This window comes from Ranitomeya imitator, chromosome 4, assembly GCF_032444005.1.
Source record: "Ranitomeya imitator isolate aRanImi1 chromosome 4, aRanImi1.pri, whole genome shotgun sequence".
NCBI classification, from domain to species: Eukaryota; Metazoa; Chordata; class Amphibia; order Anura; family Dendrobatidae; genus Ranitomeya; species Ranitomeya imitator.
Genome location: NC_091285.1, coordinates 376,141,157 through 376,153,171, shown reverse-complemented (window position 1 = coordinate 376,153,171; position 12,015 = coordinate 376,141,157).

Genomic DNA, 12,015 nt, shown 5'->3' with positions numbered 1-12,015 from the left:
TTTATTTTAAAGAAGTAATAATATGAGCAGGTAATAATATGAGTAGATCTAATCAGTCAATGTCTGTATCTTATTAGGTCATTCATCAATTTGTGAAGTGAATATTTTTGACATATTTCTGTATTGCTTAAGGATAAAAGAACTGACTGACTTTGACCGGAAAATTAAATTTGCCTGTAACATATTTGATGAAAACCAAATTGCTGGTAAAATATGTTTATTATGCTCTACTAGATGATGGCCTGATTCTAACACATTGGGTATTCTAGAATATGCATGTCCACGTAGTATATTGCACAGCCCACATAGTATATTGCTCAGCCACGTAGTATATTGGCCAACCACATAGTATATTGCCCAGTCATGTACTATATTGCCCAGTCACGTAGTATATTGCCCAGCCACATAGTATATGGCCCAGCCACGTAGTATATTGCCCAGCCACGTACTATATTTCCCAGCCACATAGTATATTGCCCAGTCACATAGTATATTGCCCAGTCACGTAGTATATTGCCCAGCCACGTAGTATATTGCCCAGCCACATAGTATATTGCCCAGTCGCATACTATATTGCCCAGTCACATACTATATGGCCAAGTCACGTAGTATATTGCCCAGCCACATAGTATATTGCCCAGCCACATAGCATATTGCTCAGCCACGTAGTATATTGCCCAGTCACGTAGTATATTGCCCAGCCACGTAATTATTGCCCAGTCACGTAGTATATTGCCCAACCACGTAGTATATTGCCCAGCCCCGTAGTATATTGCCCAGCCACATAGTATATTGCCCAGTCATGTACTATATTGCCCAGTCACGTACTATATTGCCAAGTCACGTAGTGTATTGCCCAGCCACATAGTATATTGTCCAGCCACATAGCATATTGCTCAGCCACGAAGTATATTGCCCAGTCATGTAGTATATTGCCCAGCCACTTAGTATATTGCACAGCCCATGTAGTATATTGCACAGCCCGCCCGCGCAGTATATTGCACAGCCCGCGTAGTATATTGCACAGATGACGTAGTATATTGCACAGCCCACATAGTATATTGCACAGCCTGCATAGTATATTCCACAGCCCGTGTAGTATATTGCCCAGCCCGCGTAGTATATTGCACAGCCCACGTAGTATATTGCCCAGCCAGCGTAGTATATTGCACTGGGCATGCGTCCGCCATGTTCTTCTGCCGGCGGCCAGGAGGAGCAGCAAGAGGATCCAGGGACCTAGGTGAGTATGCTAGGGTCCCCGAATCCCCCTAATTCTCTGTCCTCTGATGTGCGATCACATCAGAGGACAGAGAATTACACCTTACTTTTTTTTTTTTTTTTTTGCGGTCGCCGGTAAACAGTTAATTACCGGCGATCGCAAAACAAGGGTCGGTAATACCGACCCCGATCATGCTCTTTGGGGTCTCGGCTACCCCCGGCAGCCGAGACCCCAAAGATTCTCCCGGTGCTGGCCGGCGGGCGCACTGCGCATGCGCCTGCCATTTTGAAGATGGCGGCGCCCACCGGGAGACACGAGGAGCATCGGGGGAGCTAGGTGAGTATTGGGGGGCCACCTGGGACCCCTTTTCTCTGTCCTCCGATGTGCGATCACATCGGAGGACAGAAAAATTAAAAAGAGATCGCTTTTTTTTTTTTTGCGATCACCGGTAAACGGTTAATTACCGGCGATCGCAAATGCGGGGTGGGTTAAAAACCCCCCGAATCATGTTCTCTGAGAAAATCGGCCTCTGGGGGGCGCTATTGACTTTTTCCACAGCGCCGTTAATTAACGGCGCTGTGGTTTAAGTACCCTTAGCGGCCGCCGTTAAAAGGCGTATCGGCGGTCGCTAAGGGGTTAAGCATCCCATCATTTTTAATGGTTTCTGCAATTTTTGTGCACATGTGTTTTTTTCCGCAAAAAAAAATGCATGCGGAAAAATAGGTAGCATGTTCATTAATTTTGCCGATTTTAAGCAGATTTCCAACTATACTATTGCATTGGGAACCTCCGGAAAAAAAAGCAAAAACTCCGCACAACAAAAGCGCATGCAGAATTCCTGCCCAAAACCTCAGGATTTTCTCAGGAAATTTCTGCATACTTTCCGGACATGTGCACATAGCCTAAAGCAAATTTGATTCACCTCAAATCAATTTGCTCATCTGTTTCATCGCTTATTTTTTTTATCAGTTCTGTTGATCATCCACTTGTGGATTTAGAAATTAGTGTAATGTGTTAATTTTAATTACAAAGGGCAAAATACGACTCTGCTTGGGAGAAAAATTTCAGGCGCTTAACCCCTTTCTGACCTTTGACGTACTATCCCATCGAGGTGACCTGGGCCTATCTGACCCTCGACAGGATAGTACGTCATAGCGATCGGCCGCTCTCACGGAGGGAGCGCGGCCAATCGCGGCCGGGTGTCAACTGCCTATCGCAGCTGACATCCGGCACTATGTCCCAGGTGCGGTCACGGACCGCCCCTGGCACAATAACCCCCGACACACCGCGATCAATCATGATCGCGGTGTGCCGGCGGTATAGGGAAGCATCGCGCAGGGAGGGGGTTCCCTGCGGGCTTCCCTGAGACCCCGGGAGCAACGCGATGTGAGCGCTTTGCTCTGAGGGTCTCCTACCTCCTTCCTCGCTGCAGGCCCCGGATCCAAGATGGCCGCGGCATCCGGGTCCTGCAGGGAGGGAGGTGGCTTACCAAGTGCCTGCTGAGAGCAGGCGCTTGGTAAGCCTGCAGTGCTCTAAGTCAGATCGCTGATCTGACAGAGTGCTGTGCAAACTGTCAGATCAGCGATCTGTGACTACCCCGGGACAAAGTAAAAAAGTTTTTAAAAAAATTTCCACATGTGTAAAAAAAAAAAAAAAAAAAATTCCTAAATAAAGAAAAAAAAATATTATTCCCATAAATACATTTCTTTATCTAAAAAAAAAAAAAAAACAATAAAAGTACACATATTTAGTATTGCTGCGTCCATAACGACCCAACCTATAAAACTGTCCCACTAGTTAACCCCTTCAGTAAACACCGTAAGAAAAAAAAAACGAGGCAAAAAACAACGCTTTATTATCATACACAAAAAGTGGAATAACATGCAATCAAAAAGACAGATATAAATAACCATGGTACCACTGATAACGTCATCTTGTCCCGCAAAAAGCGAGCCACCATACAGCATCATCAGCAAAAAAATAAAAAAAGTTATAGTCCTCAGAATAAAGCGATGCCAAAATAATTATTTTTTCTATAAAATATTTTTTATCGTATAAAAGCGCCAAAACATAAAAAAAGATATAAATGAGGTATCGCTGTAATCATACTGATCCAAAGAAGAAAACTGCTTTATCAATTTTTCCAAACGTGGAACGGTATAAACGCCTCCCCCAAAAGTAATTCATGAATAGCTGGTTTTTGGTCATTCTGGCTCACAAAAATCAGAACAAAAAGCGATCAAAAAATGTCACGTGCCCGAAAATGTTACCAATAAAAACGTCAACTCGTCCCGCAAAAAACAAGACCTCACATGACTCTGTGGACTCAAATATGGAAAAATTATAGCTCTCAAAATGTGGTAATGCAAAAAATATTTTTTGCAATAAAAAGCGTCTTTCAGTGTGTGACGGCTGCCAATCTTAAAAATCCACTAAAAAACCCACTATAAAAGTAAATCAAGCCCCGCTTCATCACCACCTGAGTTAGGGAAAAATTAAAAAATTTAAAAAATGTATTTATTTCCATTTTCCCATTAGGGTTAGGGTTAGGGCTAGGGTTAGTGTTATGATCTGGTGATTTAGAACCACAATGGACCTGGTGGTTAAGAGCATTGAAAATGACCTGATAGTTACTAATAACATAGGACGAGCTCTGAGACGTGGGAACTCTGCTGACCACAATCCCTAATCCTATCACACCACACTAGAGGTAGCCGTGGAGCGCTCCTGACCAGACCTAGGCGCCTCGGGCACAGCCTGAGAAACTAGCTAGCCCTGAAGATAGAAAAATAAGCCTACCTTGCCTCAGAGAAATTCCCCAAAGGAAAAGGCAGCCCCCATATATAATGACTGTGAGTAAAGATGAAAATACAAACACAGAGATGAAATAGATTTTAGCAAAGTGAGGCCCGACTTACTGAATAGACCGAGGATAGGAAAGATAGCTTTGCGGTCAGCACAAAAACCTACAAACAACCACGCAGAGGGCGCAAAAAGACTCTCCGCACCGACTAACGGTACGGAGGTGCTCCCTCTGCGTCCCAGAGCTTCCAGCAAGCAAAACAAACCAATATAGCAAGCTGGACAGAAAAAATAGCAAACAAAAGTAACACAAGCAGAACTTAGCTTATGCAGGGCAGGCAGGCCACAAGAACGATCCAGGAGAGAGCAAGACCAATACTGGAACATTGACTGGAGGCCAGGAACAAAGAGCTTGGTGGAGTTAAATAGAGCAGCACCTAACGACTTAACCTCGTTACCTGAGGAAGGAAACTCAGAAGCCGCAGCCCCACTCACATCCACCAAAGGAAGCTCATGGACAGAACCAGCCGAAGTACCACTCATGACCACAGGAGGGAGCGTGACCACAGAATTCACAACAGTATCCCCCCCTTGAGGAGGGGTCAACGAACCCTCACCAGAGCCCCCAGGGCGACCAGGATGAGCCAAATGAAAGGCACGAACCAGATCGGCAGCATGAATATCAGAGGCAAAGACCCAGGAATTATCTTCCTGACCATAACCCTTCCACTTAACCAGGTACTGGAGTTTCCGTCTCGAAATACGAGAATCCAAAATCTTCTCCACTATATACTCAACCAAAACCGGGGCAGGAGGATCAACGGATGGAACCACCGGTGCCAGGTAATTCAGAACCACAATGGACCTTGAAGTTCAGAGCACACAAAGTGACCTGACGTTTACCAGAAACATATGACGAGCTCTGAGACGTGGAAACTCTGCTGACCGCAATCCCTAATCCTATCACACCACACCAGAGGTAGCCGTGGATTGCGCCTAACGCTCCCTATGCAACTCGGCACAGCCTGAGAAACTAACTAGCCCTGAAGATAGAAAAATAAGCCTACCTTGCCTCAGAGAAATTCCCCAAAGGAAAAGGCAGCCCCCCACATATAATGACTGTGAGTAAAGATGAAATACAAACACAGAGATGAAATAGATTCACAACAGTACCCCCCCCTTGAGGAGGGGTCACCGAACCCTCACCAGAGCCCCCAGGCCGACCAGGATGAGCCACATGAAAGGCACGAACCAGATCGGCAGCATGGACATCAGAGGCAAAGACCCAGGAATTATCTTCCTGACCATAACCCTTCCACTTAACCAAATACTGGAGTTTCCGTCTCGAAACACGAGAATCCAAAATCTTCTCCACAATATACTCCAATTCCCCTTCAACCAAAACCGGAGCAGGAGGATCAATAGATGGAACCACAGGTGCCACGTATCTCCGCAACAATGACCTATGGAACACGTTATGGATGGAAAAAGAAGCTGGAAGAGTCAAACGAAAAGACACAGGATTAAGAACCTCAGAAATCCTATATGGACCAATGAAACGAGGCTTAAATTTAGGAGAGGAAACCTTCATAGGAATATAACGAGATGACAACCAAACCAAATCCCCAACACGAAGTCGGGGACCCACACAGCGCCTGCGGTTAGCGAAACGTTGAGCCTTCTCCTGGGACAAAGTCAGATTGTCCACTACATGAGTCCAAATCTGCTGCAACCTATCCACCACAGTATCCACACCAGGACAGTCCAAAGACTCAACCTGCCCTGAAGAGAAACGAGGGTGGAACCCAGAATTGCAGAAAAACGGCGAAACCAAAGTAGCCGAGCTGGCCCGATTATTAAGGGCGAACTCAGCCAAAGGCAAAAAGGACACCCAATCATCCTGATCAGCAGAAACAAAACATCTCAGATATGTTTCCAAGGTCTTATTGGTTTGTTCAGTTTGACCATTTGTCTGAGGATGGAAAGCCGAGGAAAAAGACAAATCAAAGCCCATCCTAGCACAAAAGGCTCGCCAAAACCTCGAAACAAACTGGGAACCTCTGTCAGAAACGATGTTCTCCGGAATGCCATGTAAACGAACCACATGCTGGAAAAACAATGGCACAAAATCAGAGGATGAAGGCAATTTAGACAAGGGTACCAAATGGACCATCTTAGAGAAGCGATCACAAACCACCCAGATGACCGACATCTTTTGAGAGACGGGGAGATCCGAAATAAAATCCATAGATATATGTGTCCAGGGCCTCTTCGGGACCGGCAAGGGCAAAAGCAACCCACTGGCATGAGAACAGCAGGGCTTAGCCCGAGCACAAATCCCACAGGACTGCACAAACGAACGCACATCCCGCGACAGAGACGGCCACCAAAAGGATCTAGCCACCAAATCTCTGGTACCAAAGATTCCAGGATGACCAGCCAACACCGAACAATGAACCTCAGGGATAACTCTACTTGTCCATTTATCAGGGACAAACAGTTTCTCCGCTGGGCAACGGTCAGGTCTATCAGCCTGAAATTTTTGCAGCACCCGCCGCAAATCAGGGGAGATGGCAGACAAAATTACCCCCTCTTTGAGAATACCTGCCTGCTCAGGCAAACCCGGAGAGTCGGGCACAAAACTCCTAGACAGGGCATCCGCCTTCACATTCTTAGAGCCCGGAAGGTACGAAACCACAAAGTCAAAACGGGAGAAAAACAGTGACCAACGAGCCTGTCTAGGATTCAACCGTTTGGCAGACTCGAGATAAGTCAAGTTCTTGTGATCAGTCAAGACCACCACGCGATGCTTAGATCCTTCAAGCCAATGACGCCACTCCTCGAATGCCCACTTCATGGCCAGCAACTCTCGATTGCCAACATCATAATTACGCTCAGCAGGCGAAAACTTCCTGGAAAAGAAGGCACATGGTTTCATCACCGAGCCATCAGAACTTCTTTGCGACAAAACAGCCCCTGCTCCAATCTCAGAAGCATCAACCTCGACCTGGAACGGGAGCGAAACATCTGGCTGGCACAACACAGGGGCAGAAGAAAAACGACGCTTCAACTCCTGAAAAGCTTCCACAGCAGCAGAAGACCAATTGACCACATCAGCACCCTTCTTGGTTAAATCAGTCAACGGTTTAGCAATACTAGAAAAATTATTGATGAAGCGACGATAAAAATTAGCAAAGCCCAGGAACTTTTGCAGACTCTTCAGAGATGTCGGCTGAGTCCAATCATAAATGGCCTGAACTTTAACAGGGTCCATCTCGATAGTAGAAGGGGAAAAAATGAAACCCAAAAATGAAACCTTCTGAACACCAAATAGACACTTTGGCCCCTTCACAAACAAAGAATTCGCACGCAGGACCTGGAACACCATTCTAACCTGCTTCACGTGAGATTCCCAATCATCCGAGAAGACCAAAATATCATCCAAGTATACAATCAGGAATTTATCCAGGTACTCTCGGAAGATGTCATGCATAAAGGACTGAAATACTGATGGAGCATTGGAAAGCCCGAATGGCATAACCAGGTACTCAAAATTGCCCTCGGGCGTATTAAATGCTGTTTTCCATTCATCGCCCTGTTTAATACGCACAAGATTATACGCACCACGAAGATCTATCTTGGTGAACCAACTAGCCCCCTTAATCCGAGCAAACAAATCAGACAGCAGCGGCAAGGGGTACTGAAATTTGACTGTGTTTTAATTTAGAAGGCGGTAATCAATACAAGGTCTCAACGAACCATCCTTCTTGGCCACAAAAAAGAACCCTGCTCCCAATGGCGACGACGACGGGCGAATATGACCCTTCTCCAAGGATTCCTTTACGTAACTCCGCATAGCGGCGTGCTCAGGCACAGACAAATTAAACAGTCGACCTTTAGGAAGTTTACTACCAGGAATCAAATCGATAGCACAATCGCAATCCCTATGCGGCGGTAGGGCACTGGACTTGGGCTCATCAAATACATCCCGGTAATCTGACAAGAACTCTGGGACCTCAGAAGGGGTGGATGATGAAATAGACAGAAATGGAACATCACCATGTACCCCCTGACAACCCCAGCTGGACACAGACATAGATTTCCAATCCAATACTGGGTTATGGACTTGTAGCCATGGCAACCCCAACACGATCACATCATGCAGATTATGCAACACCAAAAAGCGAATATCCTCCTGATGCGCAGGAGCCATGCACATGGTCAGTTGGGTCCAGTACTGAGGCTTATTCTTGGCCAAAGGCGTAGCATCAATTCCTCTCAATGGAATAGGATACTGCAAAGACTCCAAGAAAAACCCACAACGCCTAGCATACTCCAAGTCCATCAAATTCAGGGCAGCGCCTGAATCCACAAATGCCATGACAGAATAGGATGACAAAGAGCAGATCAAAGTAACGGACAAAAGAAATTTCGACTGTACCGTACCAATGGTGGCAGACCTAGCGAACCGCTTAGTGCGCTTAGGACAATCGGAGATAGCATGAGTGGAATCACCACAGTAAAAACACAGCCCATTCCGACGTCTGTGTTCTTGCCGTTCAGCTCTGGTCAAAGTCCTATCACATTGCATAGGCTCAGGTTTATGCTCAGATAATACCGCCAAATGGTGCACAGTTTTACGCTCACGCAAGCGTCGATCGATCTGAATGGCCAAAGACATAGACTCATTCAGACCAGCAGGCATAGGAAATCCCACCATGACATCCTTAAGGGCTTCAGAGAGACCCTTTCTGAAAATTGCTGCCAGCGCACATTCATTCCATTGAGTGAGCACAGACCACTTCCTAAACTTCTGACAATATATCTCTACCTCATCCTGACCCTGAGACAGAGCCAGCAAATTTTTCTCTGCCTGATCCACTGAATTAGGTTCATCATGCAGCAATCCGAGCGCCAGAAAAAACGCATCAATATCACATAATGCAGGATCTCCTGGCGCAAGGGAAAATGCCCAGTCTTGAGGGTCGCCACGTAATAAAGAAATAATGATCTTAACTTGTTGAACTGGGTCACCAGAGGAGCTGGGTTTCAAAGCCAGAAATAGTTTACAATTATTTTTAAAACTCATAAACTTAGCTCTATCTCCAGAAAACAAATCAGGAATAGGAATTCTAGGTTCTAACATAGAATTCTGAACCACAAAGTCTTGAATATTTTGTACTCTTGCAGTGAGATGATCCACACAAGAAGACAGGCTTTTAATGTCCATCACTACACCTGTGTCCTGAACCACCCAAATGTCTAGGGGAAAAGAAAGACAAAACACAGTGCAGAGAAAAAAAATGGTTTCAGAACTTCTATTTTCCCTCTATTGAGAAGCATTAGTATTTTTGGCCTCCAGTACTGTTATGATCTGGTGATTTAGAACCACAATGGACCTGGTGGTTAAGAGCATTGAAAATGACCTGATAGTTACTAATAACATAGGACGAGCTCTGAGACGTGGGAACTCTGCTGACCGCAATCCCTAATCCTATCATACCACACTAGAGGTAGCCGTGGAGCGCTCCTGACCAGACCTAGGCGCCTCGGGCACAGCCTGAGAAACTAGCTAGCCCTGAAGATAGAAAAATAAGCCTACCTTGCCTCAGAGAAATTCCCCAAAGGAAAAGGCAGCCCCCACATATAATGACTGAGTAAAGATGAAAATACAAACACAGAGATGAAATAGATTTTAGCAAAGTGAGGCCCGACTTACTGAATAGACCGAGGATAGGAAAGATAGCTTTGCGGTCAGCACAAAAACCTACAAACAACCACGCAGAGGGCGCAAAAAGACTCTCCGCACCGACTAACGGTACGGAGGTGCTCCCTCTGCGTCCCAGAGCTTCCAGCAAGCAAAACAAACCAATATAGCAAGCTGGACAGAAAAAATAGCAAACAAAAGTAACACAAGCAGAACTTAGCTTATGCAGGGCAGGCAGGCCACAAGAACGATCCAGGAGAGAGCAAGACCAATACTGGAACATTGACTGGAGGCCAGGAACAAAAAACTAGGTGGAGTTAAATAGAGCAGCACCTAACGACTTAACCTCGTCACCTGAGGAAGGAAACTCAGAAGCCGCAGCCCCACTCACATCCACCAAAGGAAGCTCATGGACAGAACCAGCCGAAGTACCACTCATGACCACAGGAGGGAGCCTGACCACAGAATTCACAACAGGTTAGGGTTAGGGCTACGGTTAGGGTTAGGGCTAGGGTTAGGGTTGGGGCTAGGGTTAGGGCTAGGGTTAGGGCTACAGTTAGGGTTGGGGCTAAAGTTAGGGTTAGGGTTTGGATTACATTTACAGTTGGGAATAGGGTTGGGATTAGGGTTAGGGGTGTGTCTGGGTTAGAGGTGTGGTTAGGGTTACCGTTGGGATTAGGGTTAGGTGTGTGTTTGGATTAGGGTTTCAGTTATAATTGGGGGTTTCTACTGTTTAGGCACATCAGGGCTCTCCAAATGCGACATGGTGTCCGATCTCAATTCCAGCCAATTCTGCATTGAAAAAGTAAAACAGTGCTCCTTCCCTTCCGAGCTCTCCCGTGTGCCCAAACAGGGGTTTACCCCAACATATGGGGTATCAGCATACTCAGGACAAATTGGACAACAACTTTTGGGGTCCAATTTCTCCTGTTACCCTTGGGAAAATACAAAACTGGGGGCTAAAAAATAATTTTTGTGGGGAAAAAAGATTTTCTATTTTCACGGCTCTGCGTTATAAACTGTAGTAAAACACTTGGGGATTAAAAGTTCTCACAACACATCTAGATAAGTGCCTTGGGGGTCTAGTTTAAAATATGGGGTCACTTGTGGGGGGTTTCTACTCTTTAGGTACTTTCGGGGCTCTGCAAATGCAATGTGATGCCTGCAGACCAATCCATTTAAGTCTGCATTCCAAATGATGCTCCTTCCCTTCCGAGCTCTGCCATGCGCTCAAACGGTGGTTCCCCCCCACATATTGGGTATATGCAAACTCAGGACAAATTGCACAACAATATTTAGGGTCCAATTTCTCCTGTTAACCTTGGAAAACTGCGGGCTAAAAAATAATTTTTTGGGAACTTTTTTTATTTTTTATTTTCACGGCTCTGCCTTATAAACTGTAGTGAAACTCTTGGTGTTTCAAAGTTCTCACAACACATCTAGATAAGTTCCTTGGGGGGTCTAGTTTCCACTATGGGGTCATTTGTAGGGGGTTTCTACTGTTTAGGTACATTAGGGGCACTGCAAACGCAATGTGATGCCTGCAGACCATTCCATCTAAGTCTGCATTCCAAATGACGCTCCTTCCCTTCCGAGCCCTCCCATGTGCCCAAACGGTGGCTCCCCCCACATATGGGGTATCAGCATACTCAGGACAAATTGTACAACAACTTTTGCGGTCCAATTTCTCCTGTTACCCTCAGGAAAATACAAAACTGGGGGCTAAAAAATAATTTTTGTGGGAAAAAAATTTTGTTTTATTTTACGGCTCTGCATTATAAACTTCTGTGAAGCCCTTGGTGGGTCAAAGTGCTCACCACACATCCAGATAAGTTCCTTAGGGGGTCTACTTTCCAAAATGGTTCCACTTGTGGGGGGTTTCAATGTTTAGGCACATCAGTGGCTCTCCAAACGCAACATGGCGTCCCATCTCAATTCCTGTCAATTTTGCATTGAATAGTCAAACGGCGCTCCTTCCCTTCCGAGCTCTCCCATGCGCCCAAACAGTAGTTTACCCCCACATATGGGGTATCAGCATACTCAGAACAAATTGTACAACAACTTTTGTGGTCCAATTTCTTCTCTTACCCTTGGAAAAATAAAAAATTGGGGGCAAAAAATAATTTTTGTGAAAAAATATGATTTTTTATTTTTACGGTTCTGCTTTATAAACTTCTGTGAAGCACTTGGTATGTCAAAGTGCTCACAACACCTCTAGATAAGTTCCTTAGGGGGTCTATTTTCCAACATGGTGTCAACTGTGGGTGGTTTCAATGTTTAGGCACAT